The 20,093-nt window shown below is 39.1% G+C and overlaps 1 protein-coding gene across 1 annotated transcript in view; it reads left to right on the forward strand.

Annotated features, from left to right (window-relative positions):
• Nucleotides 1-19,067: 19,067 nt before the first annotated feature.
• The window catches only part of hivep1 (HIVEP zinc finger 1), a 113,306-nt gene continuing 112,280 nt past the window's right edge, over nt 19,068-20,093 (forward strand). Inside the window, exon 1 of the mRNA XM_063011964.1 lies at nt 19,068-19,162. The gene's annotated coding sequence lies outside the window, so the exon portion shown is untranslated. The remainder of the gene's footprint in view (nt 19,163-20,093) is intronic.

Genomic DNA, 20,093 nt, shown 5'->3' on the forward strand with positions numbered 1-20,093 from the left:
ACAAAGTGCTTCTATATGGTAAGTGGAGCTGATAAAATGGACAGTGAGTGTAGAAACAAGGAGGTGGTTTTAATGTTATGGCTGATCGCTGTATGTCCAGTGAGCATTTGAGTGTTTGAGTAAGACAAGCTAGTTTATTTAGCATTGTGGTCCAGGTACTTTCTTTATCTCATTTTTCATCTACTTTTTCTAGTAAAAATGATCATGACAGCAGAAGGTGAACATGTTAATTCCCAGTGCATTCGTCAGCCAGCTGTAAAATGTAATCACTTTATCGATTCCTAAGTTTACTGTGTGTTTTTTATTTAGTGGGGTATTTCTGAAACAGCTCCAGAGGGCATCCTTATCAGATCATTTCAACTGACTCCTTTTGCAGTTAGACACTTAGAGACAGAGTTTGACAATTGCTTAACCTAGCAGTGCGGCCCCTGTCGAGATTGGATGTTACATGTGCATTTAATGAGGAATTCTGGGCAGATTTGACTGAGCCGTAAGAGTTTGGATCATTACTCTTGCACTTTTTCTTGTCGCTATAATGAGTCTCAGGACAGCTGTAATTAAACTGTGTCTGCATAGCCTAGTATTATTGAGTAATCAACAACTACTTTATGTAAAGAATGTAAAGATCTTATGGTTTATGCATGAGTAGTAATTTATCCATCTATATATTTACATTTTAAAGGGTTTCTTAGGTATCCCATCCCATACATAAATTCCGTATTTTGAGAGAAGTGGAGGAGTAATACATTTTGTGGCCTACTGGGGGAGCTAAAATGCTACTCATTTCAGTTTGGAAAATAAACATTCAGATTTACATTTTAACTGACAGTTAAAAACCCAGTTTTTAAGTTAATGTAGCAAACATATTTAGTGTTGGTATTTACATAATCCTGGTAATTGGTTGGTTGTTTTCTGTTAAATCACTTTTCGAGGTCATTAGACGTCAAAGGCCTGGCTCACAATCAGTGTTCCAATACATATCAAGCATGTGGAGTTGAGGTCAAGCCTCCTTGTAGGCCATATGTGCTTTTCCATGTAAAACTTGATGTAACTTTCATACTCCTGTAAATTTGCATTCTTCAAAGTGGTATGTGAAGTTAGACAGACAGAAACCTTAAATAATCACATCTGTTTTAATGGTCAGATGCTCTCCAAGAACTACTACAACTACTAGAAGCTGTTTCTGTACACAATCAAGTAAATCTTACATCACTGAGCTTAGAGGCTGATGTGCAAAAAAGCTTCTGTTTTGAGTCCACACCTTAAAATCTTAACTGATGTGTAGTGTCGATTATGCAGACAATGAGCTTCATTCTTACGTGGCAAGATCCAAGTCCATGTCCACAATGTACAACCCCAAATCAGAAAAAATTGGGACAGCATGGAAAAAGCAAATGATAAAAAAACACAGAGTTTCTTACATTTACTTTGACTTTTATTTGATTGCAGACAGGATGAACCTGAGATATTTCATGTTTTATCTGCTCAACTTCATTTCATTTATGAATAAACATCCATTCCTGCATTTCAGGTCTGTAACACATTCCAAAAAACAGTAAATGGGACAGTAAAGCATTTACCACTTTGTAATGTTACCATTCCTTTTCACCACACTTAAAAGACGTCTTAAGATGTGCAACAGTACGGGGTCATCGTCGTCACATTTTTTGTTTCAAAATTCTCCACACATTCTCTATTGGGGACAGGTCAGGACTGCAGGCAGGCCAGTCCAGTACCCGCACCCTCTTCTTCTGCAGCCATGCCTTTGTAATGTGTGCAGCATGTGGGTTTGCATTGTCTTGTTGAAAAATGGAAAATCTCCCTGGAAATGATGTCATCTTGAAGGCAGCATATGTTGCTCTAATATCTCAATGTACTTTTCTGCATTAATGCTGCCATCACAGAAGTGTAAATTACCTTTGTTAAGGGCACTGACACAGCCCAATACATGACAGACCCTGGCTTTTGGACATGTTGCTGATAACAGTCTGGATGGTCGTTTTCGTCTTTGGTCCGGAGCACACGGCGTCCATTTTTTCAAAAAAAAAAGACCTGGAATGCTGATTCATCTGACCACAATACACGTTTCCACTGTGTGATGGTCCATCCTAGATGCCTCAGAGCCCAGAAAAGTTGACGCCGCTTCTGGACATGACATAAGGCTTATTTTTTGCGCATTAAAGTTTTAAGTGCCATTTGTGCATGTAACTCTGTATTGTAGTGCTTGACAAAGGTTTGCTAAAGTAATCCCTCACCCATGTGGTTATATCAGCTATTGTTGAGTAGCGGTTCTTGATGCAGTGCCGTTTGAGGGATCAAAGATCACAGGCGTTCAGCTTAAGCTTGCACCCTTGGCCTTTACGTACTGAAATTCCTCCTGATTCCTTGACTCGTTTAATGATATTATGCACTGTAGAGAGAGAAATACGCAAATCCCTTCCAATCTTTCTTTGAGGTTCATTGTTTTTAAACATTTCAATAATCTTCTCACACATTTGTTGACAAACTGGAGATCCTCTGATCATCTTTGCTCATCAAAGACTTTTTGTACCAAACCATGATTACAATCACCTGTTAACATCACCTGTTTGGAAATATTACATCATTATTTAGTTTTTTCACTTCATTACTAGCCCTAATTTGCTCCCGTCCCAAAATTTTTTGGAATGTTTTGCAGGTCTGAAATGCAGGAATGGAGGTATATTAATAAATGAATTAAAGTTGAGTGGATAAAACATGAAATATCTTGAGTTGAAAGCGTCTGCAATCAAATAAAAGTCAAAGTAAATGTAAGGAACACTGTGTTTTTATTTTTATTTGCAATTTTTATACTGTCCCAACGTTTTCTGATTTGGGGTTGTAATAGAATGCAAGGATCTAACCAGTGTTCTCAGTGCTGCATTGCAACACTTGCTGTTTACAAATTCTGTCAATCTTGCTTTCTGGTTCATTATATTTCCTTGGCTTCAACTTACGTAATAAGTATCTCCTTTAGACTCCTTTCAACCCAAATGGGAATTTAGAGAATTAAATCCACTGCATGTTTTAAGAGTTGAGAGAAAACAAGAAAATTATGAGGTAACCCACACAGATGAGGGAACACAGTGTTTCTGTACTATTCTATTCTTAGACCATTGGCATTCTAAGGGATAAACCTGCCAAAGAGACTACAATACACCTATCACTCTGGATAAGAGCATATGCCAAATAATGTAAATATAAGTGTTCTAAATGTTTGAAATGATATGTATGGAAGATTGCAATAATGGTTTTAAACATGATGCCTTACCTGACCTGTGGAACATACAGGTGGAAAATACTGGCCTGTGATCAGTCAGGCATGAATCATCATGTGAGTCATATCCACACAAGCAGCTGTGTGATGCCTTCAGGCTAAATTCTAGAAAATAAATAATTTACAAAAAAAGAGGGGTGGGGAGACTTGGCATTGATTTTTACTAAGGGTGTGGAAAATACTGATCTATAACTACAACCCCAAATCAGAAAAAGTTGGGACAATATGGAAAATGCAAATTAAATAAAAATGCAGTGTTCCTTACATTTACTTTGACTTTTATTTGATTGCAGACAGTTTGAACCCAATATATTTCATGTTTTATCTGCTCAACTTCATTTCATTTATTAATAAACCTTCATTCCTGCCTTTCAGGTCTGCAACACATTCCAAAAAAAGGGCTAGTAATGAAGTGAAAAAAACTAAATAATGATCTGATGTCAACAGGTGATTGTAATCATGGTTTGGTACAAAAGCAGCATCCAGGAAAGGCTGAGTCTTTGATGAGCAAAGATGATCAGAGGATCTCCAGTTTGTCAACAAATGTGTGAGAAAATTGTTGAAATGTTTACAAACAATGAACCTCAAAGAAAGATTGGAAGTTATTTGCATATTTCTCCCTCTACAGTGCATAATATCATTAAACGATTCAAGGAATCTGGAGGATTTTCAGTGCGTAAAGGCCAAAGGCGCAAGCTTAAGCTGAACGCCTGTGATCTTCAATCCCTCAGACGGAACTGCATCAAGAACCGCCACTCAACAATAGCTGATATAACCACATGGGTGAGGGATGGAAAATGCCACTTAAAAAATTTACTGTGCAAAAAAGAAGCCTTAATGTTTTAATGATGTTAATCATGCCCAGAAGTGGCGTTGACTTCTCTGGGCTAAGAGGCAACTAGGATGAACCATCACACAGTGGAAACGTGTATTGTGGTCAGATGAATCAGCATTCCATGTCTTTTTTGGAAACAATGGACACCGTGTGCTCCGGACAAAAGAAGAAAAGGACCATCCAGACTGTTATCAGCAACAAGTCCAAAAACCAGGGTCTGTCATGGTATGGGGCTGTGTCAGTGCCCTTGGCAAAAGTCTTTTACACTTCTGTGATGGCAGCATTAATGCAGAATAGTACATTGAGATGTTAGAGCAACATATGCTGCCTTCAAGACGTCATCTTTTCCAGGGACGTCCATGTATTTTTCAACAAGACAATGCCAAACCACTTGCTGCACACATTACAAAGGCATGGCTGCAGAAGAAGAGGGTACGGGTACTAGACTGGCCTGCCTGCAGTCCTGACCTGTCCCCAGGGATGGACTGGCCATCGGGAGGGTCGGGAGTTTTCCCGGTGGGCCGCTCTGTATGTGGGCCGCTGAGGGAGGTTTTAAATATTCCTGAATAATAATCCTGAAGTGTGTATTGGCCCACCACAGTATCCTCGCTGCATGTCCATTGGCCAATCACAGAAATGTCCCTCCCCCAGGATAAACCATAATCACAACCACAGTACAAAAACTATGAATGAGTGCGAGATGGAGAAAGGGACGAAAAAGCGTAAAGGAGGTGCAGAAAAAGCCCGTGATAAAAAAAAAACAGAAAAAGCTGCAAGCAGATGCAGAAAAGTGCAGGAAACTGGACAACCTGTTTGGCAGTGAGGAACTACAGCACAGCCAGAGAACAGAAAAGGAAAAGTTAGTGTTCAGTGACTGCTTCGTTAGTAACGCCGTTTAAGAAGAGACTGTGGGCCCATCTCAAATGTCGCCTATGCCCTACTTAGGGTACTTCCTAACAGTACAACACATTTCTTTTAACAGTCGCTGAATGATTAATAAGTAGTTATCTAAGCTATCAGGGGCTTTAAACCAGCCGTTTTAAGGACGATTTTTGTAAAAGTTCTATGATATCATGCCCAACATAGTGCACTACATAGGGCGGTGGATATAATTTAAGATGGTACCATTAGTCTCTGCTCTTCAGAAAAAATAAACACTATCTTGTCCTCTATAATACAGAAAGGAAAATGCAGCTGTTCAGGACATTTTTTAGAGTGATTATGTGCATAGCTCACATGGTTAATTTCCCTTGTCAACATATAAAGTATTTATTTCTTTGCTCATCGGAGCAATGCACTAATTTGGAACAAACGTGAATCACGTGTGAATAAAAGTGCGAAAAAAGCATATTTACCTGTGTTAAAGGTTTAATGAAAGAAAGATTTAATTTTATTTCTTGCGGTTTAATGAGACAGGATGGTGAAATCCAATAGAACCATTTCAGAAATTGTAAATTTTATGTGTGTGATAGATGGATAGAACTATTAATCCCAAAGGAAAGTGTTGGAAATATATATATTTGTTTGTAGTTATTTTTTTATTATTTAAATTTTTATTATAGTGAGTTATTAACTTTAGTGGTAAGATAGATGAAAACTATTAATATCAATCATCTAACATTTGATTAGGGGGTGGGATGTGTGGCGCAATGTGTTTGTAGTGGGCTGGTCAAGAAAAAAGTCCTGGGCTGAATTTTGTTCCCAGTCCAGCCCTGCCTGTCCCCAATAGAGAATTTTGAAACGAAAAATGAGACAATGATGACCCCATACTGTTGCACATCTTAAGACGAGTTTGCAGGAAAAATGGGACAAAATAAAAGCTGAAACACTAAATCACTTGGTCTCCTCAGTGCCAAAACGTCTTTTAAGTGTGGTGAAAAGGAATGGCAACATTACAAAGTGGTCAATGCTTTACTGTCCCAACTTTTTTTGGAATGTGTTGCAGACCTGAAATGCAGGAATGTTGAGCAGATAAAACATGAAATATCTCAGGTTCATCCTGTCTGCAATCAAATAAAAGTCAAAGTAAATGTAAGAAACTGTAAGATAAAGTTATTATTTGCTTTTTCCATGCTGTCCCAACTTTTTTTGATTTGGGGTTGTAAATCATCCCAAACAAATTAAAGCATGCTGAATTTAAACTGGCTTATAAACATAACATAGGTAGGTTGTTGTGTATTACATGTATAGATTTTGTCAAGGAAAGCAGAGAGAAGGTGAAATAAGGGACAAGAACAAATAAGAAGACAAGAAAAAGAAGAGAATAGAAAAAGAGAAGACAAAGTGAAGACAACAGAGAGAGAAGCGTGAGAGATAGGAAGAGAAGACGGAAGAGAAGAGTAGAGGAAATGAAGGACATTCAGTGACCTTGACACAGTTATTGGAGGAGTATTGTGCAGCCAGTGGCTCATATAAAACGCTCAGTGTGTTTTCTGCTCATTTCATTTGCGCTTTTGTGTTTGTGCTTGAGGAGAAAAGTCCACCCTTGTTCCCGAACCCTGTGAACTTGTTTAAATGAATTAATTATAGCTCCAGACATGTAAACTGATTTTAACAGTGGGGAACCATTACGGTTTGTTTTACATAGAAGTAGCTATTACCTTTTTTTATACGTGTCTTTGTGGTCTTTTACATACAGTATGCCTCTCATAATCCTGTCATTATTGTTTACCACAAACATTTATAACTGCAGCAGTGGCAAAGGCTAATGTCATTTTGGTACCTATTAATTTTGTACTTTGAGTTAACAAATAGCTGTGCTTTATACAGCTTATTATAAACATACACTACACCGACCAGACATAACATTATGAGCACTGACAGGTGAAGTGAATAACATTGATTATCTCTTCATCACGGCACCTGTTAGTGGGTGGGATATATTAGGCAGCAAGTGAACATTTTATCCTCAAAGTTGATGTGTTAGAAGCAGGAAAAATGGGCAAGTGTAAGGATTTGAGCGAGTTTGACAAGGGCCACATTGTGATGGCTAGACGACTGGGTCAGAACATCTCCAAAACTGCAGCTCTTGTGGGGTCTGTAGTGGTCTGTAGTAGTATATATATATATATATATATTTTTTTTTTATTATTATTTTTATATATTTTATTTATGCATTTTCTCCCCTTTCTCTCCCTTTTAGCGTGTCCAGTTGCCCTATTGCGTCATGCTTCCTCTCCACCAATGCCGATTCCTGCTCTGATTGAGGAGAACGAAGCTAACCCACGCCCCCTCCAACACGTGGGCAGCGTGCCGTATGCATCTACACTTTGATGAGTGCAGTGCAGCTTAGCACTGTGTATGGAGAGACACACCCTGATCTGCACTCTTTTCTCATCTCTGTGCAGGCGCCATCAATCAGCCAGCAGAGGTCATAATTGCATTAGTTATGAGAGAGAGAGACCCCCTCCGGCTTAATCAGGCCAATCGTTGTTCATGTGGCCGCTCAGCCTCAGAGCTGAGATTCGATACGATGTATTCAAGAACCCAGCTCTGGTTCCAGTGTGTGTTTTTACCACTGCGCCACCTGAGCGGCCGCCTGATTGGAGTATATTGACAAGTATTGGGACCTAATCTAATTATTTAATTTACATGTTTTAGCCACAACAACTGCTAACAGTTGTTAATTAATTCAATAAAAGAAATTATTTGCTTCCAACTTTGTAGCTTAGGAAAGGTCATTTCCTGTCCCAGCATGTCTATGCCTTTGTGGCAAAGCAAGGTCTGTAAAGACTAAAGTCTTGTTGCTGATAACACTCTGGATGGTCCTTTTCGTCTTTGGTCCGGAGAACACAGCTCATCTGACCACAATACATGTTTCCACTGTGTGATGGCCCATCCTAGATGCCTCTGAGCCCAGAGAGGTTGACGCCGCTTCTGGACATGGTTAACATTAGGCTTCTTATTTGCACAGTAAAGTGGCATTTGTGCATGTAACTCTGTATTGTAGTGCTTGACAAAGGTTTGCCAAAGTAATCCCTCACCCATGTGGTTATATCAGCTATTGCTGAATAGCGGTTCTTGATGCAGTGCCGTCTGAGGGATCGAAGATCACAGGCGTTCAGCTTACGCTTGCGCGTTTGGCCTTTATGCACTGAAATTCCTCCTGATTCCTTGAATCTTTTAATGATATTATGCACTGGAGGGTGAAATATGCAAATCCCTTCCAATCTTGATTTGAGGTTCATTGTTTTTAAACATTTCAATTATTTTCTCACACATTTGTTGACAAACTGGAGATCTTCTGATCATCTTTGCTCATCAAAGTCTCAGTCTTTCCTGGTTGCTGCTTTTGTACCGAACCATGATTACAATCACCTGTTGACATCACCTGTTTGGAATCACTTAATTATTTTATTTTTTTCACATCATTACTAGCCCTAAATTGCCCTCGTATATATTGAGTTCAAACTGTCTGCAATTAAATAAAAGTCAAAGTAAATGTAAGGAACACTGCATTTTTATTTCATTTGCATTCTCCATACTGTCCCAACTTTTTTTGATTTGGAGTTGTAAATGGTATGTCCAACAAGCTTATGGTCAGGTGTCGAAATACTTTTGGCCATATAGTATATGTGTGTACATGAGTGGTAAATCTGGTACTATTGTGGAAGAACAATGTGTTTTCAGTGACAGCCGAACACACTTATCACAGTGAGGAGATCTGTATCCATTTCTCTTCCACTAAAACGGAAGAGGACGGAAGAGAAGTGTGTCTGCACCCTAAATTGAGACGTGTGTTTTCATTAATGGAGCACATGGTTGAGTTTGAAAATCTTTTGCTTACTTGCTCACTTATGTGGCTACTAGATGTTCTATACTGGAGACGGGGTAGGGTGTGAGTGTGTGTGTGTGTGTGTTAGAGGGGCAGTGGGCGGGGGTCAGAGTTGCCATGGCAACAGCCTGGGTTATGTAACTTCATATGGTGCAGTGTAAACAAAGAAGCCAGTAATGTGCTATTTTTATATCAATAGTTCAATACCATCAAGTACCATATCATTCATCTTGACTTTTGATGATTGATGTCAATAAAAAAGTGCAGTGACTATCCTAATATTGTATTTTTGACATAGCGTGCTTGCTGTAAAAATTACTACCATGTATGATTGTGCCACATTCCCTATAGGCTAAAAACCAGGAATCTATATGTCTATAACATGGCAGTAGTTGAGTAAGCCTTAGGCCTTTAATAGTTCACACATTCCTCAATAGTGACTGTATATATTTGTCATATCCTGTATGTAAAAAGATGGAAATATACACTGATCTACTTGTTTCTACACTCACTGTCCATTTTATCAGCTCCACTTACCATATAGAAGCACTTTGTAGTTCTACAATGACTGACTGTAGTCCATCTGTTTCTCTACATACTTTTTTAGCCTGCTTTCCCTACAGGACCCCCACAGAGCAGGTATTATTTAGGTGGTGGATCATTCTCAGCACTGCAGTGACAATGACATGGTGGTGGTATGTTAGTGTGTGTTGTGCTGGTATGAGTGGATCAGACACAGCAGCGCTGCTGGAGTTTTTAAATACAGTGTCCACTGACTGTCCACTCTATTAGACACCTCTGTCTAGTTGGTCCACCTTGTAGATGTTAAGTCAGAGACGATCACTCACCTGTTGCTGCTGTTTGAGTTGGTCATCTTCTAGACCTTCATCAGTGGTCACAGGATGCTGCCCACGGGGCCCTGTTGGCCGAATATATTTTTGGTTGGTGGACTATTCTCAGTCCAGCAGTGACAGTGAGGTGATTAAAAACTCCAGCAGTGCTGCTGTGTCTTATCCACTCATACCATAAAGTCATAGTTTGTTTTGCCTACCAAAGCCAGATAGTTATTAAACACAGCTTTGTTGCTGGTAGCAACTGTCAGGTCATGTTTATGCTGCAAAATCTAATTACTTTCAATTTAGTCTGGGTTGTTTTTTCTAGATTGGTAACATAGATTAACTAATAAAATACATTTATTGTAATGACATATACTATATTGCCAAAAGTATTCGCTCGTCTGCCTTCACACACATATGAACTTGAGTGACTCCCATTCTTAATCCATAGGGTTTAATATAATGTCGGACCACCCTGTGCAGCTATAACAGCTTCAACTGTTCTGGGAAGACTTTCCACAAGGTTTAGGAGTGTGTTTATGGGAATTTTTGACCATTCTTCCAGTGGCGCATTTGTGAGGTCAGACACTGATTTTGGACGAGAAGACCTGGCTCGCAGTCTCCACTCTAATTCATCCCAAAGGTGTTCTATCGGGTTGAGGTCAGGACTTTGTGCAGGCCAGTCAAGTTCTTCCACACCAAACTCGCTCATCCATGTCTTTATAAACCTTGCTTTGTGCACTGGTGCACAGCCATGTTGGGACAGGAAGGGGCCATCCCCAAACTGTTCCCACAAAGTTGGGAGCATTAAATTGTCCAAAATCTCTTGGTATGCTGAAGCATTAAGAGTTCCTTTCACTGGAACTAAGGGGCCGAGCCCAACTCCTGAGAAACAACCCCACACCATAATCCCCCCTCCACCAAACTTTACACTTGGCACAATGCAGTCAGACAAGTACCGTTCTCCTGGCAACCGCCAAACCCAGACTCGTTCATCGATTGCCAGATGGAGAAGCTTGATTCATCACTCCAGAGAACTCGTCTCCACTGCTCTAGAGTCCAGTGGCGACGTGATTTACACCACTGCATCTGCACTTTGCATTGCGCTTGGTGATGTAAAGCTTGGATGCAGCTGCTCGGCCATGGAAACCCATTCCATGAAGCTCTCTACACACTGTTCTTGAGCTAATCTGAAGGCCACATGAAATTTGGAGGTCTGTAGCGATTGACTCTGCAGAAAGTTGGCGACCTCTGTGCACTATGCACCTCAGAATAAACATTGAAATATATAAATACCAGCTTTCAGGTCTACTAGACCAGCAAGTCTCATGCCATCTTTACATGCATCATAGCATAACATAACACCAATGTAGTTGCCAGTTGGAGTGTGTCATCAAATCCAACTAGAAATATCACACTAGCCACTGAGGAGGTGTAGCTTTTGTTAGATGTACTCAAAGCCACAGCACCCTGACGTAAATAGACACAGACTGTCACCAAATATATCAGGACGCCTTAATAGCTTATAAATTTAGATATTATGAGGGGACATTTGTTTTGTTTCCATCACTTTTTTTTTCTTTTGTCCTTTTGCTTGTGAATTTTGGCTACAGTATTGTTCTACCTTGTGTAATCATACTGCAAACTGGGTTTATGTTTAATTATTGCAGGTGCGGGGCTACATCCACTTTAGTGGTGAGGTGCAATCCGCCCCATTATCTAATGTGAGTGTAAGTTTTTAAAATCTATTTTCAATAAGTTAAACATATTTAAATCTTGGAATCCTGAAAATTGTTTGTAGATGTCTTTGGTGCTGCTTTATTTGTTATTACCGTATTGCTAACACTGAAGAATTTTACATTGTCACTATCCACAACATAAAAACAAATTGGGCAACAGAATAGATTAGAGGTAATATGAATGCATCCAATTCAGTATTAAACAATTTGATAATAAAGCTCTTACCTTCAATGCAATCTTAATAAAAGAATATACAACCCCAAATAAGAAAAAGTTGGGACAGTATAAAAAATGCAAATAAAACACAGTGTTCATTACATTTACTTTTGACCATATAGAAGCACTTTGTAGTTCCACTGCATCAAGAACCGCCAATCAACAATAGCTGATATAACCACATGGGTGAGGGATTACTTTGGCAAACCTTTGTCAAGCACTACAATACAGAGTTACATGCACAAATTCCACTTAAAACTTTACTGTGTAGAAAAGAAGCCTAATGTTAACCATGTCCAGAAGCGGCGTCGACTTCTCGGGGCTCAGAGGCATCTAGGATGGACCATCACACAGTGGAAACGTGCATTGTGGTCAGATGAATCAGCATCTGATTCATCTGACCACTGTGTGCTCCGGACCAAAGATGAAAAGGACCATCCCGACTGTTATCAGCAACAAGTCCTAAAGTCAGGGTCTGTCATGGTATGGGGTTGTGTCAGTGCCCTTGGCAAAGGTCATTTACACTTCTGTAAAGGCAGCATTAATGCAGAAACGTACACTGAGATCTTAGAGCAACATATGCTGCCTTCAAGACGTCATCTTTTCCAGGGACGTCCATGCATTTTTCAACAATGCAAATTCACTTGCTGCACACATTACAAAGGCATGGCTGCAGAAGAAGAGGGTACGGGTACTAGACTGGCCTGCCTGCAGTCCTGACCTGTCCCCAATAGAGAATTTTGAAATGAATAATGCTACAACGATGACCCCGTACTGTTGCACATTTTAAGACGTGTTTGCAGGAAGAATGGGACAAAATAAAAGCTGAAACACCAAATCACTTGGTATCCTTAGTGCCAAAACGTCTTTTAAGTGTGGTGAAAAGGAATGGCAACATTACAAAGTGGTCAATGCTTTGCTGTGCCAACTTTCTTTGGAATGTGTTGCAGGCCTGAAATGCAGGAATGAAGCTGAGCAGATAAAACATTAAATATCTCAGGTTCATCCTGTCTGCAATCAAATAAAAGTCAAAGTAAATGTAAGAAACTCTGTGTTTTTTTATTATTTGCATTTTCCATACTGTCCCAACTTTTTCTGGTTTGGGGTTGTGTAATCGATATACAATGTATATAATTACAATAATCCCCTAAGAGGAGATAATCATTAAAACAATGCATGTTTAAGTTCAGGGATTGTTTTAAAGCGTAACCTGAACTTTCTCTTATGAAACTGTGAATTATACTGCAGTGACAGTATAAGGTAGGGGATGCTATTTCACTAACTGCAGCAGATAAAAGAGTGTGAGTCACACAGTGGCTTGATATGGAGATTGTGAGGGTGTGCAGGCAGGAGCTGTCACAGAGGCAAGCTCTCAATGGAACATCTCCCCCACTATGTTAACGTCAAACACACAAATGATAAAACCTTGTGGAAAGCCTGAATACATTCGTATTTAACAAGACAACAACAACAATAATAATACAATTAATATCCAATTAATATCTATCTATATCTATCTACCTCTATCTGTCTATATGGAATACATACACTGATCAGCCATAACATTAAAACCACCTTTTAGTTTCTACACTCACTGTCCATTTTATCAGCTCCACTGAACATATAGAAGCACTTTGTAGTTCTACAATTACTGACTGTAGCCCATCTATTTCTTTACATACTTTTTAGCCTGCTTTTACACTGTTCTTCAATGGTCAGCAAACTAAAAATAAAATAAAATGGACAGTGAGTGTAGAAACAAGGAGGTGGTTTTAATGTTATGCCCCATCGCTGTATATGGAAAGTAATTGTCTTTACAAAGTCTATTTAATGTCACCAGTGCATACAAATTCTTCATTATAGGCTTTTTAACTAAAGAAAACAGGAAGGTAGAAACAGACAGTCACCTCACCAGTGCTCATTATAACACTATTTATATTCTCAGACTGGAATGCTGGAATGCTTTGCCCTTTTTCCATTAGCTGTTGCATCACAGCTAAACAAAAATGGCTCTCTGTGAAATACATAGATTCAAGTTTCTATTTCTTGTTAATTAGTAGTACAGTAATCTGTGCCTTACTGTTTTTCAATTAAACATGGATTTTGTAGTTAATTAACTTAATTTTACAATTAAAAAAATCTAACATATACTGTAGCTTTACTTGATGCAAATATTCATAAAAATAAATATTTGTAAATAATAAGTATTTTTGTTTTTTTCTACAAATGGATGCTGCCACCATGCCATGTTGTGAGACAGGTTTGCTTTACAGTAGACCCTTGGGTTACGAACGGTTTACCATACGAACATTTTGGGTTACAAACTATCTTTTTCAACTTAACTTACGAACACATTTTGGATTTTGAACCGAAATTCGCGAAACACGTGACGTCACGAACGAGTTGACTCCGACCGAGAGAAAATGAACAAATCTATTACTATTCATTGTTGTATAATTACTCCTGCCAGTGGATGTCACTGTGTATCAGACAGAGGGGACATTGAGTTAAAGAGAAGAAGAAAGTCTGCTGAGTAAAGTATTCTTTATTTCGTGCAGTTACACCTACAAAATACAACACTTTTGAAATTAAAGAAGGAAATAATAGAGAAATATGAGCGTTATTGTTGTTTCTGGTAGATACATTTTATAAAAAAAAAGAAGGAAATGTATTATGGTGTATGGTACAGCACACGTACTGTACTGAAATGTGATGTGTGTTTATGTACAGTACAGTACTACTGTGTATTGTTGTTTATTATTGTTTATTACAGGAATGTCTATTCTATCATTTAAGATTTAAGGGAAAATATACTTGTATTTATAACAAAAAAGACAATTTAAGACATTAGAAAGGTTAGGTAAGGGGTGGTTTGGGAGGTCTGGCACGAATTAATTCTATTTACATGATTTCTTATGAGAAAAATAGGTTTAACTAACAAACACTGACTTAAGAACAGCCCTTCGGAACCAATTAAATTCGTAAGTCAAGGGTCTACTGTACTTCTAATTTTGGACTTGATTAGTACTAGGAGATTTTAAATGAAAATTTAGAAGTCCCTTTGGGTGCAATTACAGCTGCATGTCCTCTTGGATATATCACTACAAGCTTTGCATTGCTAGATTCTAACAGTTTATCCCATTCTTAATTTCAGATCCTCTCAAGCTCCATGAGATTGCATGGAAAAAATCTTTGAACTGTAAATCTTAGGATTTCTCCAAAAGTGTTTGATTGAGTTTTAATCAGGGCTTTGGTTAAGACTTAACAGGACATTCAAATACTTGCTCTAAAGACTAAATGAAGAGGTATTACACAATAAAACATAGCACAGTAGAAAGAAAAAAAAGATGTGTGTTGGTGGTTGGGGTCAGGGGAGAAGAGATTACATAACACCAGTTTGAGGTGCAATACATGGAGAGTAGGATTAATCTGTGCTGATTGAGGAGTCAGTGTGCAAACAGAACAATCCTTTTTAAGAGCATTAATAGTTCCAAGAACCTGAGATCCTATTTCTTAACACTCCAGGGAGAGCAGCAGAACTTTGGCAGAAAGCCAAACTCATCACCCTGGCTGGAAAGAGGGCCCCAAATGCCTTTTGTGGTTTGTTGAAACTCAATGGCTTCATCACCCACAGTGTGTCACAGTGACAGAAGGTCTACTTCAGCTTACTGAAGAACCAACTAAAGGATAAACAGAGATCCATCCAGCCAGTTCTCTAAATTGATGTGGTTTGAAGGCCTGACCAGAAAGAAGGAGATAAAATGCTGAAAGCACTGCAACAGGAACCCCAACATTGCCCTGGGTTTTTTAGCATAGCATTTTAGGGCATTTTAGGTAGGTAGATGGGACTCAAGACTGTAAAAGGTTGGGGGTTCCTCAGTAAGAGTCAGTAGATGCTTATTGGTGGGTGGTACCAGGTAGCATACTAGCTGGTTCAAGATTTGTTTGAGAACCTTGACTTGTCCAGCTCTGATGGTTCAATGGCTGGCTGAGTCTTTCTGTAAGGCAGCATGGTGAAGAAGGCTGTGTAGTAGACTCACCATGTGAGATGATTTTGAACCAAAGTGTAGTGGCTGAACAAAATCAGAACAAAAAGAATATTGGCCAAACAACAGAACATGGTGAGTAACCAAATCCAAATGAAATCCAAACACCCAAGGCGGGATTTAATACTGCACTATGGAATGTCAGAGCCTTTGAGAAAAGAAACAAGAAAGTGTTTTAAAGGGAAAACTGGACCAAAGGCATAACAATCTGTTTGTAAAAGAAAGGTATTAAACAATTATGTAAAGCTAAAGAGGCAAGAGCACTAAGTTGGAACTGCTCAACATGATTGCAGAAAAATGCTTCTTCCTCAAATCTATTTGCTTTTAAAAATAAAACATAGGACCAATTATCATTTTAGACTATTAATAGTTTTTGAGGAAGTTTTCTGTAAGGACAATGATTGCAACACAGGATATCTATCTCAGTGGCTGTGTATGGAAGTCAATTTGCTGGTGAGAATGCATGCCACTCAGTGTCTTAAGAGCAACTTTACTTGTTCTGGTTTTGCATGCTTTTTACATTAGATTTTGTCTACAAGTTTTGGCAGGTGGGGGACAGGTTTTGTAAATTCGGCATCAAATAACTTCATGTGGGCATGAGGGATTACAAATTCTGCAGGGATTCCTGGTCGGTGAAGTCCCTGCAGTTACATACTATTAAAATTCCTAAAAATAAATACACACAACCACCGATTTCTTTTACGTTTTTATTTCTTTCACAGCATTGCTAATTACAACCCCGAATCAGAAAAAGTTGGGACAGCATGGAAAATGCAAATACATTTACTTTGACTTTTATTTTGATTGCAGACAGGATGAACCTGAGCAATTTCATGTTTTATCTGCTCAACTTTATTTCATTTATTAATAAACATCCATTCCTGCATTTTAGGCCTGCAACACATTCCAAAAAAAGTTGGGACAGTAAAACATTTGCCACTTTGTAATGTTGCCATTCCTTTTCACCACATTTAAAAGACGTTTTGGCACCGAGGATACCAAGTGATTTAGTGTTTCAGCTTTTATTTTGTCTCATTCTTCCTGTAAACACGTCTTAAGATCTGCAACAGTACGGGGTCGTCGTTATCGCATTTTTCCTTTTAAGATTCTCCACACATTCTCTATTGGGGACAGGTCAGGACTGCAGGCAGGCCAGTCGAGTACCCGTACCTTCTTCTTCCGCAGCCATGCCTTTGTAATGTGTGCAGCATGTGGTTTTGCATAGTCTTGTTGAAAAATGCATGGACGTCCCTGGAAAAAAATGACGTCTTGAAGGCAGCATATGTTGCTGTAAGATCTCAATGTACTTTTCTGCATTAATGCTGACATCACAGAAGTATAAATGACCTTTGCCAAGGGCACTGACACAGCCCCATACCAAGACAGACCCTGGCTTTTGGACTTGTTGCTGATAACAGTCTGGATGGTCCTTTTCGTCTTTGGTCCGGAGCACACAGCGTCCATTTAAAAAAAAAAAAGACCTGAAATGCTGATTCATCTGACCACAATACATGTTTTCACTGTGTAATGGTCAATGCCTTCGAGCCCAGAGAAGTTGACGCCACTTCTGGACATGGTTAACATAAGGCTTCTTTTTTGCACAGTAAAGTTTTAAGTGGCATTTGTGCATGTATTTCTGTATTGTAGTGCTTGACAAAGGTTTGCCAAAGTAATCTCTTATCCATGTGGTTATATCAGCTATTGTTGAGTGGCGGTTCTTGCAGTGCCATCAAGCTTAAGCTTGCACCCTTGGCCTTTACGTACTAAAATTCCTCCCGATTCCTTGAATCGTTTAATGATATTATGCACTGTAGAGGGGGAAATATGCAAATCCCTTCCAATCTTTTTTTGAGGTACATTGTTTTTAAACATTTAAATCATTTTCTCAAGCATTTGTTGACAAACTGGAGATCCTCTGATCATCTTTGCTCATCAAAGACTCAGAATGCTACTTTTCTACCAAACCATGATTACAATCACCTGTTTGGAATTACATCATTATTTAGTTTTTTCACCTCATTACTAGCCCTAAATTGCCCCGTCCCAACTTTTGGAATGTGTTGCAGGCCTGAAATGCAGGAATGGAGGTATATTAACAGTTAAAATAAAGTTTAGCAGATAAAACATGAAATATCTGGGGTTCAAACTGTCTGCAATCAAATAAAAGTCAAAGTAAATGTAAGGAACACTGCATTTTTATTTTATATGCATTTTCCATACTGTCCCAACTTTTTCTGATTTGGGTTTGTATTTTCCTTTCCAGTTGCATGTAGAAATCGTTAAAATCAAGAGAGGATATTTTGGGGGTGAAAGTTTCGCATTCGATTCAACAAACTCTGAACATGCTCTTTAAACTACTGGCGTGATTTCTGCTGCTCTGATCTAGTTCATATAAACCGAATTCGAAATTAATCATTGTATTCAAACAGACAGACAGCGCAGCTTGGATTCGCCATTGTTGTGATAGGTGTGTACATGTGAGGGAATGCCCGGGCACGGGTTGAGGGACACAACGTGACCTGACAACAAGGAAACTCCGGGAAAACCGTCAGTCCTAAACTATCTGCAAAAGGGGCCGTGTTTAAGAGGAAACACGAGTACCGACTATTTTGAACCAGCGACTGTCTTGAAGCGTTGAGAGAACTGACTTGAATGGGCTGCTTGTCCTGTTGTATTAGCGACTCATGTTGCTCAAACACTGAGTGAATTAAACACTGAAATGAGCCATTGAAGTTTACTGAGTGAATTAAACACTGAAATGAGCAGTTGAAGTTTATTGAGTGAATTAAACACTGAAATGAGCAGTTGAAGTTTACTGAGTGAATTAAACACTGAAATGAGCAGTTGAAGTTTACTGAGTGAATTAAACACTGAAATGAGCCGTTGAAGTTTACTGAGTGAATTAAACACTGAAATGAGCCGTTGAAGTTTACTGAGTGAATTTAACACTGAAATGAGCCGTTAAAGTTTACGCACGCACACAACAAACATGTATGACTACCTCATTATTGTAAATGTCACCTTTTTTATTGTTATTATTTGCACTGTTTTTATTAATATTTTATTCTATTTTACATGTTTGCACCTGTAACTGTTTTGTATATATTTAATCTTATTGTTATTATCTGTAACTAAGCTTTGGCAATACGAATGTCCTTATTTGTCCTTATTTGTCATGCCAATAAAGCTTCTTTTGAGCTGAGTTGAGTTGAGTTGAGTTTGCGCGTTGCTTAGTCGTATGTCGAAAACCCCCTGTTCTGCGCTTCCTTTTTTTCCAGTAGGCGGAGACGGGACCCCCGCTGACGTCAGTGGGCCTGTCGGTTTCCTGCAATAGAAAGTAAGAGGCTTGTGAGTACAAAACAGACGTTGCACGAAAGGTGTAAGGGAGCAGAATTAACTCCAACAATTAGGACTACACCTGTAAGTACCTGTTGTTGGGGGGGGTTGCACGCATTTCTAGGGGTTGTTAATAAAGTAGCTGTTAAAGGAAACGTTTTAGTTCTGTACCCTCACGTATTTACCGCTGTATTTAGCTAACAGGGTTGCCCCATTAACACTGTAGACCTGAGAAGTCGTTCGAAAATCAGTATAAGTCACATTTAAAGTGGCATTTCGGCCGGATTGGAGTTGTTTCCTGGGCCAGCCCGTGTTTTCTAGCTCACCGGAGCGCCTGTTTTGGAGTAGACGTCTGCAGCATTTCAATGTGCTGCTGTGAGTGTGTGTGTGTGTGTGTGTGTTTAATGTTTATGAAGCCTGCAGCAGAACACGCGTGTTGCTGAAGAAACGCTGGCCACGGTGGGTAAGCTTGATCGCGCATTTCTATCAGAACGTGATGGTTGTTGACTGCACTAGACATTTAAATGCCGTTTATTGTGTCGTATTGAGGAAGTGTGTGTTTGGCGTCCTGTTGGAGGACTCGGAGGGGTTTTCCCCGGCTCCTCCCTCTCTTGCCGCACGTTCATACTGCGCTAGACTGATTCACGCTTTATTATGGCAGATGTTCTTTATAAACAAGTACGCAGCTTTGTTGCTGTTTTTTATTTTTATTTTGCACGGAGATGCCGGCAGCAATGCGCATGCTTAGAACATCTGCAATGACCACCTATCTGTGATTGATACAGGTCTGTTATTGGATGAGAAATGAATGTCAGTGAACATAAGGTCACGGTATTCTGCACTGTGTACTAATGCAAATTCCGCTACTTATAAACGAAAAGCACATGCGAGGCATTGCTGGGCTGTTTGCTGTGTTTTACGAGAAATGCGCTTTATGAATTCCTTCAAGTGCTACAAGTCCTCCATGCAGCGTGTTAGTCAGTCGATATTGGCTTTTATTTTTGACTAAAATAAT

This window comes from Trichomycterus rosablanca, chromosome 2 (assembly GCF_030014385.1).
Source record: "Trichomycterus rosablanca isolate fTriRos1 chromosome 2, fTriRos1.hap1, whole genome shotgun sequence".
In the NCBI taxonomy this organism is placed as follows: Eukaryota; Metazoa; Chordata; class Actinopteri; order Siluriformes; family Trichomycteridae; genus Trichomycterus; species Trichomycterus rosablanca.